This window comes from Sciurus vulgaris (assembly GCF_902686455.1).
Source record: "Sciurus vulgaris genome assembly, chromosome: 2".
Lineage (NCBI taxonomy): Eukaryota > Metazoa > Chordata > Mammalia > Rodentia > Sciuridae > Sciurus > Sciurus vulgaris.
Genome location: NC_136462.1, coordinates 96164620 through 96178526, shown reverse-complemented (window position 1 = coordinate 96178526; position 13907 = coordinate 96164620). Strand labels below are relative to the sequence as shown.

The following is a 13907-nucleotide window of genomic DNA, read 5'->3' as shown; positions in this document are numbered from 1 at the left end:
CCCTCACTCTATTATGAAGATAGGATAAAATGTGATGTGAACATAAATGCAAATATTTAATAATATAAACACATACAGACATATAAAATATTATATATAAAGAGACCCACACACAGGAAGAACTTAGTACATCTTAGTCACTAAACGAGTACTGACTAAAGGCCAAGCGAGCGTGTGCTGGGAGACCAAGGTTGACTAGAAGTCATCAGAGTCCTTGGCCGCTCCCGTCTGCCACTCTGCTGCTTAGCAGCTCTGCTTTGGCTGGCTGGTGCTTCTTTCCCCTCAGCTGTAAAATGTGAACAGCAGCACTTACAAGTATCAGAGGGCTGCTGTAAGGATCAAGTGAAATAATGTAGAGAGTATTTTCTGGTATCTAATGTATCCATAAGAAAGTATTGAGGAAAGGAAGGAAAGAAGAGAGGTGGATGGAGGGAGGGGAGGAAGCATCTGAAACTCATAAAGCATTTGTGACCATCTGGGATAGGGTACATTCTGCTAGTGTGGGGGTCAGGGACCTTTGCTAGTGTGGGCAACAAGGGACCTCTGCTGGTGTGTGGCCAAGAAGTGAGGGACTTGACCTGGTTGCCCCAGCCCAGCCCCTGACTCACAGCTGGAACCTGGGAAATCATTTAATTGCAGATGACTATCTCTGTGGGTGTATATAATTTGTACTCTTCTGCCTGGTGTCACTGCATTGGATAAGATGACCTTGAGGTCCCCTTCAGCTCTAATTTTCTTTGATAAAATTATGTTCTCTGTGCCAGTGGTGCCACTCCAATAAAAAGAAAATAGTAAAACCTTGGGCTAGGGAAGGCGTCACATGCTCTGAGATTTGCAGGAGAAAATTAACGTTCGCAGGGTGGTTCTTGTTGAGGAAGGATACTCCCCATTTTCACACTCCCTTTTTCAATTGAGGTTTTTAATTTAGTGGAATTATAATGCTTCTTTGCTGCTCTACAGCTTTCAAACATGGGTGTGCTTTTGTGAAATGTCTTTAATCATCTAATTTCTTACATTCTCTGTCTAAAAGCTACATCCTAAGAATTGCTAGCAATTTAAGCTTTTCCTTTCATACGACTTGGTTTGCAGACCTATAGTAGACAGATACAGATGTCCTTGTTCACAATGAGCCAAACACTGAAAGCATTAATAAATGGTAAAAGGTATCTTACTTGATTCTCTCATTCAGTAATAGGTCACCTTGTTGCTCAGAGAGGGAAAGCACATAAACAAAGTTCACACAGGAATGAATTGCAGAGCTCTGTGATTTTTGTCAATCTCCCATTAAAGGACAGAGGTTAATTCCTCTACCCTTGAATCTTGACTAATAGAATATGGCATGTGTGACATTGGAAATTGTAAGGATAAGCCGTGAAGGACCTTAGCAACTTCTTCCTGGGCCTTTTGGGTGCTCTGTCTTGGAGCCCAGCCACATGGTGAGAAACCCAAGCCACACAGTGAGGACATGAATAGGCAGTAATGTTAACTGAGTCCCAACCCATGAGTCCCCAATCCTTACCAAGTCTTCTTAGATGTCCAGGTCAGCTGAAGCTTCAGAGACTTGAAGCCCCAGCTACTACCTAAGACCCCCTGAGACACCCCTGCACAGAACTCCCTGAGTCCAACCTACACACAGAAGCATGAGAGATAATATTTGTTCCAAGACATTAGCCTTGGCCAGTTTGTTGTACAGCATTGGGTAAACAGGATATTACTCTATCCTTCCCTGGCTCTAGGTTCCTCAGTTTCTTTTTGAGTAAACTAAGTGGGATTAGCAGGGTGATATCATTAATAGCTCATCTTAATAATTGCAGATTTTAAAGTGAGAGCCAACAATTTGAGTTTGGTTGGAGGAACAATTGAATGTCAGAATTTCTAAAACTTTGCAAAGTATAACTTCTCTTCTTTTGCTCCTGGGAACACTTGCCTCCTTTGTTGCTAGGGTCATGTGACTAGATGTTGGCCAATGAGAGATAAGCAGCTGTGAGCAGCTGTGTGTGATTTTCCAAAAGGTTTTTAACAGGTGCTGAGTTAGCCCAGATGCATGGCCTTTACACTGTACTTCACCTTCCTTCTCCTTATGTCCTACAGTTAGATGTGATGGGTGGGGTTTCAGCAGCTGATTTGGACAATGAAGTGATCTTGAAGTTGCATCAGAGAAAGTTATAATCAGGAAAGCAAAACAACACTTCATATTTAATACTGATTGAATGGAAAGTAGAGAATTGGTCAGACAGGCACTGACATTACTGAGACATCAAGCAGAATGACAGGAAAACCTAGAGAATAGAACAAGAGGTAGCCACTACCAGTGCTAACATGGAAGCAAAGAAAGGAGGCAAGATTGCTGGAGCCCAGAGCATGGAGTCAAAGGCACAGCTGGCCAACTCTGCGGCAGCTGGAGCCTCACGGACACACGGACACGTGGAGCCTCACAGCTTCTCCCTCCTCATGTCCTCCAGGCTGTAACCAATGCCTTCCAGAGCCTAGTTTAGCCGGAAGCCCAGGGCTATCACAGAAGCCAGTGTTGGAACGGTGATACAGAAAGGCAGCAGGAGGCTGAACCCTGCTGGTTGTGGGACTGCCTACCAAACTCATGTGGGTCTTCCTAAGTCATCATTCTTTTCGTTTTTTTTCTTATATATAGCAAAATGTAATGCTAACTGATATCCGTGCCTCTTAGGGAGTAGGTGTATTAGTTTGCAAAGGATACTAGAACAAAGAACACAGGTGGGGCAGCTCACACGAAGGGAACGTCTTTCCTCACAATTCTGGAGGTTGGAGTCCAAGGTCAAGGTGTCAGCAGGGCTATTTCTTTAGTGGCCTTTCTCCCTGATTGCAGATGGCTGCTTTTCCTCCGTGTCCTCCCATGGTTTTCCCTCATGTGTGTGCGCGCGCGTGTGTGTGCGTGTGCGTGTGTGTTCCTGCTGTTGATCTTTGTTTAACTTTCCTCTTGGAAAGCTATTGGATTAGGGCCCACCCTAACTGCCTCATCTTAACTTAATAATCTTTAAAGTCCCTCTCTCCCAATGTGGTCCCATTCTGAGGTACCAGGTTAGGGCTTCACTATGGGAATTTGAAGTGAACACAATTACACCCACACAAGGGAGGGTAGAAAAAAGAATCAGAAAAATGTTGGAGAATTAAATCAACCTAACTGATGCATGCCAACTAGGAATAGTAATGCCATTCAGCATTGGTAGTGCCGAACAGTCAATAATCTAAGCAACACTTTTATGTTGCTTTCTAGTAATGGTCACTCCATGATCAGACAGCTTTAGTACTGCTCCATACAGTGCTTTGCTGATATGCGCCTCTGTATCTCAGTCTGTTTCCATTTGCTCACCGAGGCTCACCATTGGTTTCCCTTTAGATCACTGAACCAGGAGGTCTTCCAAGAGACCTCGGCTTTGGCAGGTGCTAATTATTCACTAAGCCTTCAACTAACAGGAATTCCCACTTCTGCTGGGGAAGGGTTGCAGATGCCCAGAGAAACCACAACAAAAAAGGCAGCTGCAGAAGGTGTCGCTTCCATAGTTTGCTCCTATAATTAACTGCACCTTAATCTTCAAGTACACAATTCCTTCAGAGATGCTAGAAGTCATGCCTTGCCCAGCTGCTGGCTCTCCCCTCTAAGCTTGCTTTTGGCTACACTGTGCTGCTTCTGAAGGTGTAATTTAGCATTTGGGTTTAAAAGTCTAATAAGTGATCCCGAGTGGTGATAAACAGAACCCTCACCTTCCAACCACATGCTACAAACCGAGACGTGAGTGCAGAGGCTACTGGAATGTCTAAACGGAGGCAAAAGGGATCAGGAGGTGGAAATTTCAAATTGTCCTCTTAACCAAATCATCATTTATTAGCAGCTTGTTCTCTTTTTTTCTTAAGGCATCTGAATTGTACATATTAATAGGATTCAGTGCACTATTTCCATATGTCTGTACAGCATACCCAGTCTCCCTCCTCCCACCCTTGCCCCCACCTCTCCTCATTCTCAGACCTTGGTAATTATGATTCTATTTTCAGGTTGACATTTTTTTTTAGTTTTCACACACATATGAGAGAGAACATTCAGTACTTGTCTTTCTGCATCTTCCTTTACATGATGTCCATTAGTTCCATTCATTTTGATGCAAATAACAGTAGTTCATTTTTCTTTGTGGATAAATAATACTCCCTTGTGTATATGCACTATTTTCCTTATTCATCAATCTGTTGGTGGGCACTTAGGCTGACTCCATATCTTAGCAATGGTGAGTAATTCTGAAATAAACCTGGGCACGCTGGCATATCTTCTTCCACTGATTTCATTTCCTTTGGATCTGTACCCAGGAGTGGTACAGCTGGGTTATAGTTTTGGTTTTTTGAAAAACTCACATATCATTCTTCATAGTGGCTGCACTAATTTACATGGGAGAATTAGTTTTAGTTCTTAAGATTTTGGTAAAATTCAGCAATGAAGCCATCTTTTTTTTTTTTTTTTTGGAAGACTTTGTATTACTGATTCAATCTCATTGCTTGTTATTAGTCTAATTTAGGCTTTTTTATATAGTCTTGGTTCATTTTTGTCAGGTCATGTTTCCAGAAATCTGTCCATTTCTTCTAGATTTTCCAATTTGTGAAAGCACAGTTTTTCAAAATAATCCTTAATGATCCTTTGTATTTCTGTAGTATCAGATGTAATCTCCTTTTTTATCTCTCATTTTGTTTGGTTCTTTTTTCTTCTTGATTAGTCTTGTTAAAGCTCTGTCCACTTTATCTTTTCAAAGAACCATTTCTTTGTTTCAAAGATCTTTTGTATTTTTCCGTCTCTGTTTTACTTATTTATGCTCTGACCTTTATTATTTTTTTTTCCTTCCACTGACTTTGGGTTTGGTTTGTCTTTGCTTTTCTAAGTGTCAAGAGGCATCCTGAGGTCGATTTCTGTTTTTGATGCACACCATCACCACTATGCACCCCCTTAGTGCTGCTTCTGCTATATCCCCACAGGTTTCAATAGGTTGGATTTCAAATTTCATTTTTTAAAGAAACTTTTATAAATTTCCCTTCTGACATCCTCAATCACCTGCTGTTTGTTTAAAAGTGTATTCTTCAGCCTCCATATAACAGTATATTTTCTGAAGTTTCTCCTGTTGATTTCTAGTTTCACTCCATCCTGATCAACAAGGGTATAATTTTACATTTTTTATCTCAAAAAATTTGTTTTTGAAATTTTTAAGGCCTGTTTTGTCACTTTGTACATAATCTATTCTAGAAAAAGTTCTGTGTACTGATGCAAGAAACGTGCTCTGCCAGCACTGAAGGGAATATTCTGCCATGTTCAGTCCATTTGATCTGTAGTTTAATTCTGATGTTTCTTTGTTGATTTGTTGTCTGGATGATCAGTTGATTGACAAGAGTTGGGTATGGGAATCCCCATTAGTTTTGTACTGGAGCCTGTCTTTCCCTGTAGGTCTAAGAGTGTTGGGTGCTCTGACATTAGGTGCAAATAGATTTACAATTTTTATATCTTCTTGAAGAATTGATCCCTTGATCTTTGTATAGTGACCATCAGCTCTTCTCACAGTTTCATCTTAGAGTCTAATTTGTCAGAGGCTTTAGGATTAGCTGGCTTTAGGATTTCACTTGCTTGGAATATTTTTTCCCATCCTTTCACTTTCAGTCTGCATATATCTTACTGGTGAAGTGAGTTTTGTAGACAGCAAGAAAGTTTGTTGTTGGGTTTCGTTTTATTATCAATCCAGCCTGTCTCTATCTTTTAACTGGAGAATTTAGTTCACTTATATTCAAGTAGTATCGAAGGGCATAGATTTATACCTATCTTTTTGTTGATTTTCTTGCTTTGAATATGCTTTACTCTTCTCTTCCTTTCTTACTCACTCTTGTGGATTGATGGTTTGCTGTAGTGATAATGTTTGATTCATTTCTAGATCTCTTTTGTATCTTCTCTGCTGGTGGGATTTATACTTTCAAGTGCTGCCATGATGGTAGTTATCTTTATTTCACTTTTGGCGCTTGACCCAGGATGGGGTCCCAGGAGCCAGTTCTGGCTTGTGTTGGGGTGGGGCAATCCACTAGGCCACACAGGATGAAGGGAGATCTACAGAGACTGTCCAGGAATAAAGTTAGGTGAGAATGCTGCAACAGTAGGCTGCAAAGCCTGGACCAGATAGGAGATGATGAGTTAAGAAGTAGGGGTGTCAACACATAGGAAAATTGCCTTGAGACAACCCTGAGCCAAGGGCAGGCCTGCGGGCACCTCAAGAATGGGTAGTACGACAGCATTGCTTCTCCTGGGAGAACTTTATGCAGCATGCTTGCAGATTTTCCTATGGCAGAGGGGGCACTTCTGCAGGCATTGATTGAACTCTGTGGTCTCTTCATTACCTTTCTTCTAGTTAACCTGGTGCTAATTTCTGCCCCACTGCCACCCCCATGTGACAAATCCCTCCCTCTTCTTTTTCCCTCTTAGTGTACAATCCTGAGCAGAGATGGCCTTGGCCCATGAACTGGGCTGGAGTTTAGCTGATTATAAGCCTTACAGTGTTCCCAGTGCATCCACAGAAGCAAGCTTTCCTGTGATCTGCAGCCCTGGATTGAATATGATGTCTCCCACTGAAGGCTCTCTGGACCAGCCTTGTTGTCCTGTGATAGGCGTGGAGGCAGCATCCTCAGACATGAATCCTGGTAGACAGTCATTTGAAGGCAGGGGTTAAATTGGAGGGGGGACGAGGAGGGGAGAAGTGTTCTCAGCTCATGTTGATTTCTGTCAGATTTCAGCTGAGGTTTGTGAAGAGATAATTGTGTTATATTTTCTCATCCTTCACAGCCTGGTGGTTCCTGTATAATTATACATGCCTGAGCTTAATATTATTTCAGAAAGAAGGAAAGTATACAACAGATTTTTAGCCTCAGGCTTTTTATGATTGGGTACAGATTTTACTCTTGCAAATAATTTAGTTCTTTTTTCCTTTTGCAAAGTGTAATTGTAGGGATGTGGCTCCAGTGGATGGTTGGCCATTGGGCTTTTTTTTGGGGGGGGGAGTACAGGAGAAGAGTTTCCATGTTGGGGGCACATGTCATTCAGGACCCAATGAAACACAAAAGTGGTCCTCCTGTGTTTTAGATGGCAACCAGGGAAATGATGGATCTTTCTGCCTCTGGCATTGAAAGCTAAGTGTTTGGCTTGCAATAAAAATCCCATTTAAAAAAGCTCCTGTCTTTCTGATAACTGAGCCAATTTTTAAAAATTTTAGAAACATATCTGATTATCATTTAATTTTTACTACTTACATTATTAATGTGATTAAGTATTATTAGGTCATATTTAGTGTATTGTACTGAATTATGATGATGATTATTAATACACTGCTTAGAGTGGAAAATAAAAAGGAGCACCTCAAGTGGAGGGAAATGTTCATATTGATGTTATATAATTATCATTATTGAACCAGAAAAAGAAGCTGAAGCAATTAAGAAAATAAAACCTCATCCAAATATTTTTATTGATATCATTAATACCTATACTCAGAATTGCCAATAGGAATTCCAATAGAACTTGATGATAGGATAAATTATATCAGTAATATAATTATTTCAAGTTAATTAAAATATTATTGGGATAGTATAAGCCACAAGGTAGTATAAGCCACAAAAAACATAGTGGTCTATCCCCTTCAGGTTTTCAGCCTTCATGTGAATGACTGACATGCATAACTTTGGTGTCCCTTTCTTTCATAAACCTCTGAGGTCCATAGTCAATACTTCACCAACACTCACTCTCTGAGAGTCACTTTCTGGTATGCTAGTGGGGATGATCAGGAGACTGCATCTTGCTGTCCTTGGGCTTAGCTGTGCTATGGTGGCCTGAGGCAGGTAGAAGGGTCCCCAGAGTGGCCTGCTGGTTTTGAGGTCAGACTCTGGAGCCAGGCTATGTAGGTTTGACTCTCAATTTTATATGTGGCCTCTGGCAAGTCATTTAACCTCCCTGTGCCTTGATCCTTTCATGTGCAAAATAGGAATGAGTATATCACACCAGGACAGTACGAGGGGATAATAATATCCCATAGTGATGTCAAATCTTCTATGAATTCATATAGATAACGTTTTTAGAACAGTATTTGGCACATCATATTCAAAATGTAAATTCTTGTTAATATTATTAGTTGACCATCTGGCACATCAGAAACTCTCAATTAATAGTAGTTGTTATTTTACAAACATACTCTCCCATACACATCAACAAGGCAGAATACCTTTCTTCCTGTTGTACTGGAAACCCAAGTACACTATTCCTCTCTGTCATTCAAGTTCTTTCTGTCTTGCCTGCCCTTATATTGATCCTGTTTCCAAGCCTTATAGCAGCTTCTCTCACATCCCTTCTATTACATTTTATTGCTACCACAACCAGGTTTTCGAACTTAAAATATCGTAATAGCCTCCGAACTGCTATTTCTGCCTGAGATCTTTTCCCATTCTAATCCATCCTTTGTGGTATTAAAAGACATGTTTTTTTTTTTTTTTTTTTTTTTTTTTTTTTTCTCCTGTTCACTGACTACTTGGATCCCTTCTTTCCCAGTTCCTTATTGGTCAACCTCAGCTTTCCATACCCAGGCTTCAAATATGTTTTCTCACCAGTAGTACTCAGCAGGTTTGTTTATTCCCCGTGCTCCCTGAAAGCTGTTGTGGTCTTGGTCCTTTTCCCTTTGTGTAGAGTTCCCTAATTCCTCAAATTTTGCCTGCTTTCCTACTTATTGTTCTTTTCCTAGCCCTGAGATTTTTCTCATTAGGCTGATTCTTGTAGTTTTTGTCCACACCTTTCATATTTGGCAATAGGTACAAACACTATATTGCATTATTTTGTAATTTAATCTGTGCCTACATTTTTTACCTGTCCTTGAGGGCACAGGGCACTTCTGACAGTCTTCTTGAATATGCTATGTTGCCTGGTGTAGTGACAAATAAAGTGGTAGGCACTTCAACATTTCTTAGAGCAACTATCCTATTTAGCCGAAACTACTCTGTTTCATTTCTCAACTCAATTCAGCATCATTTTCTGGTTCTTATGCACTGTGTATAATGAGATTTGCTTTGAGTTATCAACACTGCAGGGGAATGTTTAAATTATAAGGAGAAAACCCACCACCAATGTCTTTGAAAATGGAATAAAAACACAAAGATACTTTTCTATATTCTATTATCAAAATATAATCTAAATTCAAAGCTATCATCTCAACAATACCATTGTTTTCTTAAGAACATAAACTTGGTTTAGGAAATGTACTTATTGAAAGTAATTAAATCTAAACCCAAAATCTTTATAAAACCCTTCTGCATAATATTTCTTGCAACAAAAAATAGGATTGGCTAATGCTGTAACTAAAAGAACAGAAGGAAAGAGACCACAGAAAAATCACTGGACCGGGAATTTAATAGAAGCCTTTTAAAAATGAAGAGTGAGGTTAGAGGCGAGGGTGAGTGGTTTATGAGAGATGAAATGTGTGTACAGGAAGGAACCACCAAAGATTCCTTTTGTTCTTCAAAGTTCAAATCCTTAACTATTTTAATCCCTTAGAGGATTTTTCAGGGGCTCAGTACAGGTACCGAATACTTACTACACCTTGTTTTAGGGAAGCCTACACTGCTAGGAAGAAATCATTAATGCAATACTCTCCCCGGGTGCTTCTTTCCAACTCCTCTTGCTTGCTTGCTGCTGTGCACTGACTGAGACTCCCCAGGAGTCCTCGCTTTGGTTCTTTGGTCAGGCATACCAAAAGCAATCAAGGTAGACACACTGAAACCATGCCCTTCTTATTCAAGACACTTCCTAAGGACGCATTATTTCTCATGCGGTACCATGTTATCAGTAATGGAGTTAGCATGTGTGTGTAAGACTCAAATGAAAAAGATACCACAGCACACAGTGTCGTGGGTGTGAAAGACCCTCCCCAGGGTTTACAATGCAACACAATTGTTTTCTAGTGTTACTTATGGAAGGTTAACAGCAGAGAGAAGGGGTGGACCACTTGTTTTGTCTGGGGGTGGGGAAGAAACAGTGGTAATATTGCACAGTGCAATATGTGAATATGTCACTTGAGCAAGGTCTTCAAAGATGAGCAGAATTTCTCCAGCTGGCGGGAAGCATGTGGGTAGAGGCCACATGCCCAAAGGTGCAGAATGCTGGGAAGGACTCTATGCGTCTGGTGAAGTGAACAAGGGAGGGCACTGATGTACACTGATGGACTTTCATGTGCCTGGAGTCATTAGCAGAAACAAAATTTCCTACAATGATATAATCCCCATTTTCTGGAATAAGAGAGGCTGGCCACAACCACTAAGTGTTAGAGTCAGGTTTCGAGTCCAGGTCCGACTGTGTTGTACAGCACCTAGAGCCAGACAGGATCAATGACAGGTGTAAGTGTGACTCAGCAAAAGAAGATGGTTGCTCTTTCTGCAAAAGAGCTGAGGAGAAGAAGATAGCTATAGGTGTGGATGAGAAGGAAATGGACAGAGGAATCTAATCTATATAATTTTGTGAAAGGACGGGCAGGATCATCTTCTGAGAATGACATGGGCAAGGCTGGGGTAGAGTTTTGAGTAGCAGCCATGGAAAAAGATAAAGGAGAGCTACAGACTGTTGTAGCAGGCTTAGCAGATAGCCAAGGGGATGGTGGGCTTTGGAATCCTGGGCTGAGGAGCCAGGAGAGGGCTATCCTCACTGAACCACTTATTTATTTGGCTAGTGGTTTATAAGTACGCACCATATGCCAGGCGTTGATGACCCAGAGAAAAAGAGAAGCAGCTAAGCAATCAAGATAGACACTGAAACCATGCCCTTCTTATTCAAGACACTTCCTAAAGGATTATTATTTCTCATATGCTGCACCCTGTTCTCAGTAATGGAGATAGCACGTGTATGTAAGACTCAAATGAAATCAGCTTACAGCTAATTAAGAAAGTGCCAACTCACAAACAGTTTCAGGTGAGTAAGTGTTGCAGATGCTAAAATAAAGTACATTTATGAGAAATGTAGAGGGAGAGGCTAAAAAGAGGCAAGGATTTCATTTGTGTGGAGGGAAAGTGTGCCAAGAAGGCCTCCAAAGGGTGGTACTTAAAAACACTGGTCCGAGGAGCTACTTGCCCAAACAGGAATGAAATGGCCTGATGATGGCTCCATTCAACTTACCTTCAAAACGTTCAGCAAAAGAGGAGAGGAGAGAAGAGCAGGTGAGGGGAGAGGAGGGGAGGGAAGAGGAGGGGAAGGAAGAGAAGAGAAGGGAAGGGAAGGGAAGGAAAGAGAAGAGAAGAGGGAGTGAGCCAAATGCAGCAAAATAATAACTGAGGAATTCCTATGGCTGTTCCCTGTAACATTTTCCAATTCTTCTGTAAGTTTGAATTTTTTAAAATGAAGAGTGATGGAAAACAAAAGGAGACACCTAAAGGTGAGAACTACACTGTCATTTATTTCCTGCTGGCAGGCAAGGGCTGTGAGAGGGAAGGGCTGGAGGGTGGGCAGGCTGCTCCAGCAGAAGGGACAACAACATAGGGGTCACTGAAAACAGACGCAACCCTCGATGGCAGGACCTTGAATACCAGCAGAGTGCAGAAAGAAGGATGAAGCTGAAGAGGCTGAGCAGGCCCGTCATGGTGGGAAGAGGATCCAGTCAGTCGTCAAGGAACTGTGTTGTTAAAGTGTGGAAAGGGACCCTTCCCCCCCAGTCGTCAGTGTCGCCCTCTGTAAGTTCAAGTGTACTGGTTTCTTGAACTGCAAGTGTGCGGAAAAAGACGGTGGGAGGCAGGTGGCATTTATCTCATTGATTTTGTAATTTCTGAGATGTATGAAACCAGAGCCAGCAGCGTGGAACAGAATAGAGCCCATATATTACCCAGCTCTTTATACCTAAGATGTTGGAATAGTGTACACATTATAAACAGCTGAGTGGAAATTAGTCGGCCAAGTATAGGCTGGAATAGGTCAGACTTTTTTTTTTTTTAAGGTCTTAATGTTTCCAGCATTAGATCTACTAGTTGTTTATAGTACAACAAAGAACAAACCTTCTCAAGTTATTTGAATGCTGTTAATACTGTGCAATATTTTAGATTATTGTTTCAATAGAATTAATTCCAGCCCACAAGGTCCAAGAAAGGGGAAATAAAGTCCATGGAGTTCAGCATAGGTGATTCTTTCAAATAATATTGAAGATAAAGAAATAACCCTACAGTCATGCTAGTAAGGTATTTACTTTTCCTTATGTAAAAATAATTATGGAAATTTTAATTGTTTAATTGTTTATTTCAGAAATCTTTTTTTTTTTTTTTTTTTTAGAAAAAGGAAAAAGAAGTTTTATTGCTTTGCTAGTAAAGGAGAAACACAGGGGACTATGTCCCAGAGGCTGTGATTCTCCCCATCAGGAGAAATAGGGGGTTTTCAAAGATGTGAATCAAAGGCTACATTCCATGTGCTCTCTTTCTGGAGTTAAAGCTATTTATTTATTTTTAATGGCAGAATAGGAACTGAGAATAAGCACATGGATATTAGCAGAGATGAAACATTCTCTATCTTTGGAGCCCATCAATGTGCTGTTCTAGGATCCTGGAAACTTCCCTCAGAGTAACAGTTCATGGAGCTGCCTGAGCTCTCACAGGATTCATCCTAAATGCTGTGGACAAATATTTATGTTCCCCAAAATTGATACATTGAAACTTAATTCCCAAAAGATGTTGGGGAAATGATTAGGTCATGAGAGCATAGCTGTCATGAATGGGACTAATACCCTTATATTAGGGACCCCAGAGAGCTCTTTTCCCCTTCCACCATGTGAGGATGCAACCAAAAGATGAGCCAGGAAGTAGGCCCTCATCAGACACCAAATCTCTCAGCACTGTTAGCCTGGACTTCCTGGCCTCCAGAACTGTGAGCTGCACATTCTGTTGCGAATGAGCCACCCAGTTTGTGGTCTTTGTTATAGCTGCTTGAATAGACTAAAACACTGTGTAAAGGGTCAGGCTTCTTTCCACAGCCCTCCAGGAAGCACGAGGAGCTTATTTCCACACAAAATTGGACCACCTCATACTTGAGTAGCATTTGTAAATCATTCCGCACCATCACTTACTGCTTCACAAAATCAAAACATGATGAAGACAGCACTATTCCAACTATTTTTGCTTTATAATACAATACCCCAAAATTTAGGGGTATAAGATAACTGTGTTATTACGCTCACAGGTCAAGAATTTGAACAGGCCAAGGCAGGGATGCTTTGTCTGTGTTCTACAATTTCTGGTGCTTCAGCTGGAAAGACATGAAGACTCAGGTGACTGGATAGCTGGGAGCAGGAATCATCTGGAAGGCTCTTCACTAGGATGACTCTCAGACTGTGCTGTTAGGACTGTTATTTGGATTGTTTATTAGGGACCTCTAAGTGTGACCTTTGCTTGCTCTCTCCCAGGTGGCAGGATAGAGACCCTGTCTCAGGGCAGTTTGACTTCCTCCATGGAAGCTTATTTAGAGCCATGTAAAAGCCATGTAAGGGACATGATGATAATAATTTGAAAAGTACTTTTCTTTCAAACACTTAATATGCACTTCACATTGAGAAGTTTCATCTGCTGTTCTTGCATTCCCTAGATGCAAAGATTATGGAGAAAAAGTAAAAGGAGCAGGGAGTTCTCACAAGTGAGTCATGGTGAGAATAGTTTAGCTGTATTTTGATAAGTCTAAGAAAGAAAAATTTCTTTACAAGTAGAGAAAATTCAGTACTATACTCTGCACACTTGTATGTGCTTAGGACGATGGCCTCTGTCTTACTCCCTCTACCTAGTTCTGATGTCAGAAAGATGCCCTCAAACCAGTAGGACTTGCCTCACCCAGAAACATTCTCTTAGCTGCAACCTTCCCACTTCTCCTA

The 13907-nt window shown here is 41.0% G+C and overlaps 1 long non-coding RNA gene across 1 annotated transcript in view; it reads left to right on the top strand.

Annotated features, from left to right (window-relative positions):
- LOC306654191 overlaps positions 1–8134 on the top strand; it is a 47432-nt gene extending 39298 nt beyond the window's left edge. Inside the window, exon 4 of the long non-coding RNA XR_013761904.1 lies at positions 6473–8134. This is a non-coding gene — a long non-coding RNA (uncharacterized lncRNA). The remainder of the gene's footprint in view (positions 1–6472) is intronic.
- The last annotated feature ends 5773 nt before the right edge of the window (positions 8135–13907 follow it).